Source organism: Mesoplodon mirus (assembly GCF_964341445.2).
Source record: "Mesoplodon mirus genome assembly, chromosome: 7".
Classification (NCBI taxonomy): domain Eukaryota; kingdom Metazoa; phylum Chordata; class Mammalia; order Artiodactyla; family Ziphiidae; genus Mesoplodon; species Mesoplodon mirus.
The window spans coordinates 52,330,683-52,343,795 of record NC_138983.1 but is presented as its reverse complement, the minus strand read 5'-3'; the positions used below and the strand labels follow the sequence as shown (position 1 = coordinate 52,343,795).

The window sequence follows — 13,113 nt, the reverse complement described above, 5'->3', positions numbered from 1 at the left end:
TCGACCCTCAGCTCTTAGATAATTTTCCATCTCGAGGCACCCTGACTCTGTGACATAGGGCTCTCTGGGGCCCTAGAAACTCTCCCAAAGTCTCAGTTTCTTCCACGACTTCAGGATAAAAGTTTGCAGATTCCAACTGGGGAGCTACGCCTTCCTCAAGTATCTCCCAGGCTTAACCCTGGTGCCTTTCTAAGTAAAACTCTACGATTGAAACAAACCATTTCTGACCTTAATCCTTCTCTGAGCAAATAATGTTCCACTGTAGCAGTAAAAAATACAGAATCAAGTGCAGCAGTTTAATATCTAGAATGCATACCCCTGTATTAAAACCCCTATACCTATTCACCATGCCTGCCCTCTACAGAAATTTCCCACTTTATTTTTGTTAGAACTTTCAACTTTACTGCATCCTGAACTGAAAGAGCTTTCCATAAACCAGAATATAACATAATTTATTAATGTCAGCCAAATCCAAACCTATGTACTTTCTAAAATATCAACATAGAGTGAAATTACACCAGAAAATTTATCTAAAAGGATTATAAGTAGAGATTATTTGTAAGCAGTCCTTGGTTTACAATAGCTCCAAGTTTCATCAGGAATGTTATCTAGTTATTTCAGGTGCACAAGTGTTTTATAAGCTTCTGGAAGGCAGAGACAGAAAAGAGGCATGGTACAGTGGAAAATAAACAGGATTTAGAATCTGAAGATGTGAGTTCAAACTCCTGGCATCACTTACTAGCTGTGTGACCCCAATGAGTCACTTAACCTCTGTAAGCCTTAGTTTCCTCATCTGTAAAATGGAACAAACTCCACCTACCTCACATGATTATGGAGAGGAAAAAATAAGGCAAGGTACCTATGTTTTAAGAAAAGCGTTACGTACAAGTATGAACTTTATCTTCTAATTGTTTGGAACGTGGGCTTCTCATCACCCTTGTATTTGGGCATAATTCAGTGCAAAAGACCAGAGTAGGTAACTAAAATGATCTCCTGATGTCTATATAGGACAGTGTCTTAGTGGTCAGTAAAACCACACACTCTAAGAAAAGTTAGGTATGGCACCCATATATAATACTCATAACTGAGAAAATAACTTTCTAACTCAGTCACTAAGGGTGCTTAGTGAACACCACCACCTCTCATGTGTACCTGCAGTCCTGGATGTAGGTCCTTGCTATTATTCTCCACCAAAGGAATCAGAACTCTTGGAGGGGAGTTGATTCCATGTTGTGGAATAAAAAAAATTAGGATAGGTCTGAATGTGCTGTTTATTCAATAATAAAAGCAAGGGTTCTTTAAAACACACAGAGAAGAAAATGTCTAGGATATTTAAAGTCAAAAGGACTAGATTTAAAGGCATTCCCAGTGGCCACGTTGTAATGTTTTAGGATTAAAAGTTGAGGCTGTGAAAATATGAGTTCATAATATCCAAAGGATTAAAGTGTACAAAAGTTTTTTTATACAAAAGGAAGGTGACTATAATAGGGTTTTTGTGGCTTTTTTGGTATTTTTATTGATTCTGATAAGAAGGGCAGTCAATACAGGGGACTTTCCTTTCTTCTATCACACAATACAGCTGATATAAAGTGTAGATGTGTGCCTGTTTCTATCTGTATAAGCAGAGAAAGAATCTACACAGGAAACTATGCATAAGGAGGAATTACAGGAAAAAGTAGAAGTTACAGAAAGACTAGGAAGGACTGATCTGCACTGGTGGTCATACATAATAGCTCACAAAAGGGGGGCTGTCTAACAGTTAAAAAGCACTGGTGGTCACAAATACTCACCAAGTATCGGGCTGGCCAAAAAGTTCGTTCAGTTTTAAGTAAAAATAAAAGACACATTTTCATTTTCACCAAGAATTTTATTGCACAATATATTCACTCACCGAACGAACTTTTTGGCCAGCCCGACAGAATGAGGGTCCAACATAATGTTCCCAGATAATACTTAAGCTTGCAGAGCAGAGCTGACGTCATGAACTCCTATTCTCTCATCTTCTAGCAGTGGTTCCCAGACTTTAGCATGCATCAGAATTACCCAGAGGACATGCTGAGATGCAGATGCCTGGGACCCATCCCCCAGAGTTTCTGATCTAGAAGGCTGAGGTTGGGGTGGGGTCTGAGAACTTGTATTTCTAACAACTTATCAAAAGATGCTGGTTGGGCTTCCCTGGTGGCGCAGTGGTTGAGAGTCCGCCTGCCGATGCAGGGGACACGGGTTCGTGCACCAGTCCGGGAAGATCCCACATGCCGCAGAGCGGCTGGGCCCGTGAGCCATGGCCGCTGGGCCTGCGCGTCCGGAGCCTGGGCTCCACAACGGGAGAGGCCACAACAGTGAGAGGCCCGCATACCGCAAAAAAAGAAAAAAAAAAAAAGAGTTGGTCACAATAGTACAGGCAAGGGAAGAGAGCTTGAGTAAGGTCATTGGTAGTGGGACAGAGAGAAAAAGAAAAGGGTATTGAGAATTACTTAGAAGTTAGGTTTCAGTGACCCATTAGAAATAGAAAGGAAAGGCGAGGAACGAATCGTGACTGTAAGATTTTTTAAGTTTTAAGCTTGGGAAGCCAGACATTAGGCAGGAAAAACACAAAGAGCAGGAGACTCATGCAACAAAAAGAATCTGAGATACGATTCACATAGCATGTGAATTCACTCTAAAATTCACTCTTTAAAGAGTACAATTCAGTGACTTTTACTATATTTACAAGGTTGTGCAACTATCACCATTATCTAATTCCAGACTATGTTCACCACCCAAAAAGAAACCCCATAGTCATTTACTCATTAACAGTCATTCCCCACTCCCTGAGCATCCTCGCCCCTCAACCCTCATGTGATTTTAAGAGAATAAAAACCTGTTTTGTGGGTTAAAACTGTCTTGATAGAGTAACAGTGACATTCAATTGGTCTCAGCAGCCCAATCCCCAAAGAGATCATGTATCAGAGCCTTAATCTGTCTCTCCACAAAGATGGGAGCTCTGGAGAAGTTGAGGAACCTTCTTTTCTCAAGATGTAGAGGGGAACATCCCCAGGCCTAGTTCCACCTTGGAAAGAGACTGAAGTCAACGGTGATCAAGTTGGCAGAGACAGATGTCAGGTTACAGTGGCTTTCAGCCAGCGGCAGTATCACACCCTCCAGGGTGTGGAAAGGTGTGTGTGTGTGAGGTGGGGGGTAAGTTGTCACAATGATTGGGGAGCACTCCATGCATCAGAGGGCAGGGGACAGGGATACTGACCTCAAACAAGGCATGGGGCAGTCCTGCATAACCAAGAAGTGTCCCACCCAAAATTCCAATAGAGCTCCACCTCTCCTCTGAGAAGCGATAGGGGCAGAATTCCTATTACTTCTAAAGTACAAAAGCCAAAATGGAGAGTTATGATCTGTAGTTGGGAACCAGGTCCAGGCCTGAGAATGTGTGGTTAAGAATAGCTTAGAGAACAGAAGATTTAAATTAGCTCACAGTGAAAAGACAGTATTAATAGAAACCCAGATATTAATAGTGATGAGTCTCAGTTAGCTGAGGAGGACGTGGCTCAGGACTTGGAGCATTCAACCATCACCTCTCTTGAGTCTTGTGCTACGTGTTATAGCTGCAGCTTCAGGGAAGGGAAGGGTAAAGGACATATTCAGTGGTACAAACCATCAGAAAGAGTACCTGCAGGGGTATGCCCTACGGTCCATCTTAAAAAATTAAGAAGGCTCATTAGGGAGCTCTCTATATAAGCACAAACTCTTTCTCTCTCTACACTGATTTTGTATGAAACTCTGCCATTGGTCATCCCTTTAATTCCAGCACTGAAGACCCTGTTAAAATTGGCACTTTGCTTTCAGACATGTATTATATGTGAAGCTCTGGGAAGCATAAGAAGCAGCAGGAGACAGTCCTTAGAGTAAAAGCACCTCTATTCCAGTGGTGAACACAACTAAATAAAATACACATTCACCTGTGTAACATATTGCAACAGGAACAATTTAATAGCTGAAAGAAAGTTTTGGGGTCACCTTTGCTACGTATGAACTGCATGAACTTGGGATCTTTCATATCACCAAGCTTCAACTATAAAATGAAGATGATAATCTGGACAGCGTTGTTGTGAGAACCAGAAGTGAAAGGCTGTTTTTTTTCTTTCCCTAAATAAAGAATATAAACGTTATAAACTTTCCTATAAAGTTCTGTTAGAGTATAGAAGTGGGAAAGTTTATATTTGATATGAGAACAGTTTAACAAAGGAGGAAGCGTTTGAACTAGGCTTCAAACACATGATTAGGATAGCAAATGCATTACACTAAAAGTAATAATTTATGCAACATCTTCACTGAGCCACTGCTTTGTGCCAGGCCTGGGCCAGGCAGTGGGTGTTAATGACTTGGTACTGGTTATTGTATTGCTTTTATATTGCCTCAATACATTTGTTTATTCATTACTTCTTTCCACAAATACCTAAGATGCAATTAGTTTACCAGAGTAGCCAGACACCTAGAAAGTGTGAGACACCTGGACTCAGGGAGAGGTGGTAACCAGACAGGGGATGGTAGGTCCTGAGAGAGGTTCCTACCAGAAGCTCAGGCCAGCTTAGGCAAAGGCTGGACACCTGAGACCCTGAGATGGGGTGGGAGACACAAGGAAGGAGGCATAGGTGTGTTCTACTGACAGTTGTATCTAACAAATAATGCTGTGCAGTTCTGGAGCTATTGACAGAAATCAGCTTCATGCCTTGCTGCAAATGACTAAGAATACGGACTTCCCTCCCAACTCTAGGCTTGGAAACAATTCTTTTTCCACGTCTATGTCACAAGGCAGGACATTATGTAAGATGCCCTGAATCCAATGAATGCTACAATCAACTGAATGCCCCCTGGTGTTTAATGTAAGCTCTGAGCCAGGCTGTCCTATGAAGGAAGAGGAAAAGGTGGAGGAAGAAGAGAAGGAGGAGGAAAGGGGGAAAGGATAAAGTATTTCCCGATAATTCTTCAATAAGAAAATACAGGAAGGCCAGCCTCAGCGGCTGAGGAGAGCAGGAGGAGGTCACGGGCGGCGGGGTTGGGGGGTGGGGGGGTGGGGGTTGGGGAGATGCTGCACTTTGGTGTAAATTGCAGTTGATGAGGGATAGTTTCTCAGACTCAAGTTAGAAGTGAGAGTTCAGATTAAGTGAGGCCGTCATTGCTGCTTTGAACACCTCAGAAGGGGAGAATGGATTTATCAGGAGTGAAAAAGAGGAGCTTGTTAGGAGTCAAAGAAAATAATAACAAGTCCAGCACTAGGGCTTCTTCTCCTACCAAATGCAAAGACCGCTCTGATGAGAAGTCCAAGGATGCTCTAAAGATAAGGGAGTCAAGCGAGAAGGGTGGGGGGGGGGATAAAACTCGAAAGAGGCGCAGCGCTTCCAGTGGTAGCAGCAGCACCAGGTCTCGGTCCAGCTCGACCTGCAGCTCGGGCTTCAGCTCCGTCAGCTCCCCTGGCTCTCCGAGTCCTTCTCGGCGCAGGCGTGACAACAGGTGGTTCCCGCTCCAAATCCAAACCACCCAATTAGATGAAAAGGAAAGGAAAAGGCAGAGCTGTCCCCTAAACCCACCACAGAACACATTGGGAGCCTCACCAGGAATGTGACCAAGATCACATCATGGAGATATTCTCCACCTATGGGAAAATTAGAATGATTGACGTGCCTATAGAAAGGATGCACCCCCATCTGCCTAAAGGCTACGCATATGTGGAGTTTGAGAATTCAGATGAAGCCAAGAAGGCGCTGAAGCACGTGGACAGAGGACAAGTTGTTGGCCGGGAGGACCACTGCCACTGCTGTACTGGCCCCCTGGCCTAGGCTACCCCCAGGCGAGTCAGCCCTCCCAGGAGAATGCTGCCACTGTCCCCCATGTGGCGCAGGTCACCCCGACGGTTGAGGAGAAGGTCACGTTCCCCTCGGCGGCGCATGCAGGTCCCCCGCCCGCTGCCATCACAGGAGCCGCTCCAGCGCCAACTCCTCCTGATAAGCAGGGCCACTGAAGCTCCGCCCCTGGGAGTTGCATCCCATCCAACTCACCTTTGTCACTTTTCTAGCCAAAGGATGATCAGTAGGAAAGAAAGCCTTCACTCAGGGGCAGGTTTCAAAGGTGAAGGCAGCAATTGAGACGTTTGCCCTGGCGGCAGAGTTCTGGCTGCAGGAGCGTTGTTGGTTTGGGGTCGTGCCTATAAAGATGCCCTCCAGTTTTCTGGCTAGACAGCTCCCAGGTTTCTAGTTCCTGAGAGTCAGTTTGGTGGCAAAGCCAGCAGGGATGAGCAGGGGGCTCCAGGTGGTGGTTCAGCCCCAGCCTGGGAGCACGTTTCTCCATCCCACAGATGACCTGAGGCCAATCTGGTGGCCTGGTCATGCCCTAACCTGTTGGCCTGCAGAGTCCCTCAGGAAACGGCAGGATTTTATGCAGCTGTCACTCCTGTTAGCCTGGCCCTGCTCCCCTGCTTGAGTCCTCTTCGGACCTCTAGGGTCAAATACCCCATTATCTGCCCAAAATGGTTCTTTGCACACGTACTCATGCGTGCGCATGCGCACACGCACACCCCACGTCTCCCTTTCTCTCTCTGAAATTGGTGAGCGAGTTGAGAGCCAGCTCTGCTAGGTCATCACAGAACCCCCTGTTGTACTGGTATTCATGGCGGTCTTGCAGGTTACCTTGGCAACGTGCACATTGCTTTTTTGGCTTTTATTGTATAGTCGGTACTGTAAATTTTCTGTTTTGAGTTTTATAACTTTGTAGCATTTTAGATAATGTTGTGTTTGCGCTTTGTTGGAAAATATGGGAAAAGCAAGAGGGAGATTATTTTGCGCTTTCTCCCAGCTGTGTGCTGTTTAGCGTAAGAATAATAACTAAATACATTGACTCTATGCCAGGCACTGAACTATGCACTTTATACATATTTCATCCTTACACATGCTATGAGTAGTTACTACTGTTATCCCATTTTACAGATGAAAAAACTGGGGCATGAAGCAGCTAAGTAACTTAACCATAGATAAAAAGCTATGAGGTACCAAAGCGAGGACTTCTGACTCTGTCTTCTGGGCTCTTCTTGCTAACCAAGGCTTCTTCTCTTAAACTCAGACCTGCCTTACATCTCTCAGCTAGGGATTTCTGCAACTTTTTCGGTCTGAAGTATTAAGACTCTCAACAAGGGTGGTAGAAGCAGGAACTAAAAATAAGACGTTAGTATTACATAATACACTGTTTTATGTTGAATCTTATAACTAGAGGACCTTTGAGTGGTGATCTATCAGAAAAACTGGGTTCAGTCATTACTCTGCTATTTATCGTGTGATCCCAGGAAAGTTCCATGACCTCTCTAAGACTCATGAAGAAAATATCACCTGCTCTGTTTATCTTATGAGGTTGTAATAAGAATCAGTCGTGTGTAAGCGTTAGTGTGTTGGCTTTGGGACCACTCTGAAGATTTTTTAAGTTCTTCAAATGTGTGGATCAGTGCAGCTGCCAGATAAACAAAGTATTACCCACTGCAATAAAGCAGATAGTCCTGAGCCTGGATCAGAATCCTAGATTATTGGGAATATTAACATATTGGGAATATTAATTAATATTAATATTTTATAATATTAAAATTAACTAACATGCGAATATTAATAGCGAATATTAATATTCGCATGTGAGCCTTATGTAAAGCACCTCACGTGATGCCTGTCTGACTCAGATGCTCAGTGAATGATTCCTGTCCTTGCCCCATCCCTGCACACATCCCTCCTACCCCCATGCCCCCACCTCGGCTTTGTGCTTTTATTGGTGAATTACAAGGGACTCCATAGGCTACGCAATAATCCAGGTAGGAACAGAACAAGAACTGTCTGGTATTCCCCCATCTCAGATCACTGGGGCTCATGAGCAACACTCATCGCCTCTCTATGATTCCGTTTTCCCATGCCCCAATAGGCTGATTCATTTGTTCAGGGTACACCGTGGAGTCCTGCCAAATGCAAATAAACTGTCTATGGGGCACGAGCCGAGCTATGCTGGGAGCAGGCTCATTACTGCCACAGTCACTACAACAAATAACAACAAAAGCCTCTAGGCGCAAATTAGCACACATAATAAACTTAATTCAAGAAACACTGAAGAGACCCTTAGTTGCATTTTAACTTACACAACACCATTTATCACAGAAGGGCCATGGGGCCTTTACAAACTGAAAATAAGACATTGGTACAGATTAGCTTCTACTACGCCTCAGTGACCCTTCCAACTTAAATCCACCTACCACACACACACACACACACACACACAGACACACACACAGAGATGTGAAGGGAACACAGGGAAGACTGCAGAAAGAGTAACTGAAAAGAACTCACAGTCTGGAAATTATGAGAGAGGTCTGTGTTCTATTCCAAACTGGATTATTCCTTAGCCTCTGGACTTAGAAGTATCAAGTCCAGAAGTATCAAGTCCCCTGTAATTCGTGCATAAAAGCACAAAGCCAGGAGGGAAGTAAAGGAATCATTCATTGAGCACCTGAGTCAGATAGGAATCACAGGAGGTACTTTACATAGGACACACATGTAAACAGGGGTGCCTATTAATGCTCCCAACAAACCGAGACAAAATCACTGTGATGGTACTTGCAAACCTCTTTTCCAAAGTAATACACAATGTGTTACAAGAGGGATGAAACACCAGATACAGAGACAAATAATAATAGCTAGCATCTGAGCACCTACACAATGTGCCAGTGTTGTGCTAAACTCTTTACTCATGTACACTGTCTGATTTTCAATACTCACAACCACCTAGGAAGTACATGATATTATCTTCATTTTGAGAACGAACAAAATGAGCTGCTTGAAATGGTTAAGCATCTTGCCTGGTCAGTCACCTAGGTTCAAATCCCACCTCAGGGCTTCCCTGGTGACGCAGTGGTTGAGAGTCCGCCTGCTGATGCAGGGGACACGGGTTCGTGCCCCGGTCCGGGAAGATCCCACATGCCGCGGAGCGGCAGGGCCCGTGTGCCGTGGCCGCTGAGCCTGCGCGTCCGGAGCCTGTGCTCCGCGACGGGAGAGGCCACAACAGTGAGAGGCCCGCGTACCGCAAAAAAAAAAAAAAAAAAAAAATAGAGTCAGCAAACCAAGGAGTTACCTTAAGAGAATCAGAGAAGCACAGTCACACGAGGGAGGAGGAGAGTAAAAGGGCAGAAGGAGAAGGGCTCTCAAGTGAACTTGAAGTCTACCCCTAAGTTCTGCTCAGGGCTACCTGCCTATGCAATTTTTTCCCTCTCTCTCCATTCCCCTCTTCTCACTTTATATCATAAATGGTCTTTTTCTTCTTCTTTTATGCCTTTGGCCCACTTAGGTTACAAAGGGCCCTGCTTTTAGGGTGTCTCCAGGGATATCTCAACTTCTGTTTTCTTATCCGTTAGATAGTTATAACATCCCAGGATTATTGTGCATATAAAATGAGGTAACACATAACTGTTCAACAAATGGTGCTGGGAAAACTGGATATCCACATGCAAAAGAATGAAGATGAACCTTTATACCATACACAAAAATTAACTAACAATGGATCAAAGACTTACATGTAAGACCTAAAACTATAAAACTCTTAGAAGAAAACATATAGGAAAAGCTCCATGATGTTGGATTTGGAAATGATTTCTTAGATATAACACCAAAAGCACAGGTAACCGAAGAAAAAAAATAGGTAAATTGAACTACAGAAAAATTAAAAACTTCTGTGAATCATAGGACACAAAAGAGCAAAAAGATAACCCATGGAATGGGAGAAAATATTTGCAGATCATATACCTGATAAGGGGTTAATATCCAGAATATATAAAGAGCCGTTACAACTCAACACGATGAGAACAACAAAAACAACCTGACTAAAAAGGGGGCAGATTTCTCCAAAGAATATATACAAATGGCCAATAAGCACAAGAAAGAATGTTCAACCTCACTAATCATTAGGGAAATGCAAATCAAAACCACAGTGAGATACCACTGCACATCCATTGGGATGGTTGCTATCAAAAAATAGAAAATAACAAATGTGTCAAGGATGTGAAGGAATAGGAACCCTTGTACACTGTGGTGGGAATGTAAAGTAATGTTGCTGCTATAGAAAACAGTTTGGTGGTCCCTCAAAAAATTAAAAATAGAACTTCCATATGACCCAGCAATTCCACTTCTGGGTATATACCAAAAAAGAATTGAAAACAGGGTCTTGAACGATATTTGTATACCCATGTTCATAGCAGCATTATTCAAAGTAGCCAAAAGGTGGAAGCAATCCAGTGTCCATCTATGGATGCAGGGAGAAACAAAATGCAGTATATACACACGATGGAATATTATCCAGCCTTAAAAAGGAAGGAAATTCTGACACATGCAACAACATGGATGAACCTTGCAAACTTCATGCTTAGTGAAATAAACCAATCACAAAAGACAACTCCTGTACAATTCCATGTACATGAGGTACCTAGAGAAGTCAAACCCATAGACATAGAAAGTAGAATGGTAATTGCCAGGGGCTCGGGGAGGAGGGAATAGGGAGTTGTTGTTTAATGGGTACAGAGTTTTAGTTCTGTAAGATGAAAAGAGTTCTAGAGATGGGTGGCGGTGGCAGTTGTACCACCATTCAAGGATGTGGATGTACTTAACGCCACTGAACTTGTACACTTAAAAATGGTCAAGTTGCTAAATTTTATGTTATGTATATTTTACGACAATTTTTAAAAAAAGGAATAAGGTTCCAAAAATAGAAATAATTAACCTACTTAAAGCATCCAGCAAAAACTTGGCAATGAACCTTAGTTCCTTCCTCTCCCCTGATGCAATCCTTTATTTCAAAGATCTTTTCAAACTACCTAAGGAGCTCAGCACCAATCCAGTTCCCCAGCTCTGCCATTAAATCTGTCTGTGTATTCCAGAACGAATTCCTCTCCTTACTGAGCTTTGGTTTTTTTAACCATTAAAAAAAAAAAGAAGAAAAAAAAGGATTAAACTATACTACATTCCCTTTCAGCTATAAAAATACAAACACATTGAAGGTTAAAGAGATTAAGAATAGGTTAGCAGGGCTTCCCTGGTGGCGCAGTGGTTGAGAGTCCGCCTGCCGATGCAGGGGACACGGGTTCGTGCCCCGGTCTGGGAAGATCCCACATGCCGCGGAGCGGCTGGGCCCGTGAGCCATGGCCACTGAGCCTGCGCGTCTGGAGCCTGCGCGTCTGAAGCCTGTGCTCCGCAACGGGAGAAGCCACAACAGTGAGAGGCCCGCGTACCGCAAGAATAGGCTAGCAGAAAGGAAGGAAAGGAAACATTTTTGAGCACTTACTGTGTGCAAGATATTTTGATGGGGCTGGGGGATTCACAAATACAAATATACAAAAGGAAGGTGATAATTCCTGATTTGAGGGAAACAAAGGTAGACATCATGATCTATGTGTAGGTTACAGGAGAGAGTGATTAACTGCTAGGGGAAATCCAGGAAAATCCACCAGAGAGGTGATAATTGAGGGCCCTTGATTTTTGAGGAGGGATTAGCAAGAGTCAGTCAGGTAGAACAGAGGCAGAAGGACCAGTGGGAGTCCCTCATAGAGAATGGATACACTGGTCAGGGCAAAGTCCAGAGGAGCGGTGGAAGCCAGTCTGCAAAAGCAGTTTGGGATCTGATTGCTAAATGCCCAGAAAGCTGGGAAAAGGAGCTTGGAATTTATGCTAAAAGTTTTGAGGAAGCACTGACAGCTGAAGCTGGAGAGTGACAAGATCTGACGTGCAGGTCACAGAAATATCACGTTGGTAACAGTGTACAAGAGGGTAGATTAAGGGAAACAGGAAGCTATTGTCATAGTACAGACAAAACAGGATGAGGGCCTGAATGAGGCAGTGGCAGTAGGGAAGGAGGGGGAAGAAAGCTCTCTTTGCCTCATGCAGCTCCCATAGATAAAGGCAGGAATGGTGCACGAACTCCAGAAGGTTGGCTCTTATACATTATGGACCTCGAAGCACATTCTTATTTCTAAACAGTTTCTGACTCATTGTGAATGTCCCCAGGTCCAGGGCGATCACTCAAAGGGAGGAAACTAGGCATAAACGTTAATCTGTTTCAGCTGCTAGGCTACCCCCCTCACCCCCTTCGAACCAGAAATAATGGAAGGCAGCAATGGAAAAGGGAGCATCTGGCAGCAGTGAAGACCCAGCCCTTCCCGTGCTGGAGCTGTTGGCTGAGCCTTGGACATGACAACAATCAAGAATGGAGAATCGTTCTTTTCATCCCTTCTCACAGCATTATCCCAGCAACCTCATCCCCTAACAATGGTGTGGTTTGTGTTATGTTTTCCCTCTATCACCGCCCCTCCCCACCACAGCACAACGGAGATGCTGTGCCCCAGGGGCCAATGAGGTTGTGAGCCTCACAGCCTCTGAACAAGTCTTTGAGGAGTAGGATGCTCCTTCAGAAAGACCTGCATGAAGGAGCAGATTAAAAAGACCAAACATTAACTAAAAGGAACGGGGAAGACCATTTTCCCGCCTCTATTAAACTAGCAAAAAAGATTTTAATGACATTTCCCAGTGGTGGTAAGTGTGTGATTAAACAGACACCCATGTCTGTTGCTCAAAGCTATTTGTTGATATGATGTGTCTGGAAAACAATTTGGCAGTATTTCAAGAGCCTTAAAAATGTTCATCCCCTTTTGCCCAATAATTCTCATTTCTGGCAAATGACTAAGGGAATAATTCAAAGGAAAGAAAACTATATATGCATCATATAGCATTAGAAGGTAAAAAAAGTGGTACAGTTTCTGTTCTTTAGATATTTTTTTCTCCCATGTCTACCCCTCTGACTTTCCCTTAGGCTTTGTAATGTTGATCTCTATGGCTCTTGAGAGAACCAGATATAATGACAGAAATTGCAAGCTCTTACCTGAGTACACAACTTAAAGAAGATGTGCTGTAAGAAAATTTACCACATGACTAACCAAACTCAGCAACGAGTTACATTAGAGGCTTTCTATTCATTTTATAGGATAGCAAATTATTATTAAAAATTCATTTAAAATAATGAATATATACATTCAGTATTCTACCATGTACCAGGCACTGTGCT

At 43.5% G+C, this 13,113-nt stretch overlaps 1 protein-coding gene and 1 pseudogene across 3 annotated transcripts in view; one reads left to right on the top strand and one right to left on the bottom strand.

Annotated features, from left to right (window-relative positions):
- GAB2 (GRB2 associated binding protein 2) overlaps window positions 1-13,113 on the bottom strand; it is a 172,871-nt gene that overhangs the window by 75,738 nt on the left and 84,020 nt on the right. The gene's annotated exons all lie outside the window — the stretch shown is intronic.
- On the top strand, window positions 5,126-5,994 carry LOC309808516 (RNA-binding protein with serine-rich domain 1-like; annotated as a pseudogene). The gene has a single exon. The product of its transcript is annotated as an RNA-binding protein with serine-rich domain 1-like (transcript).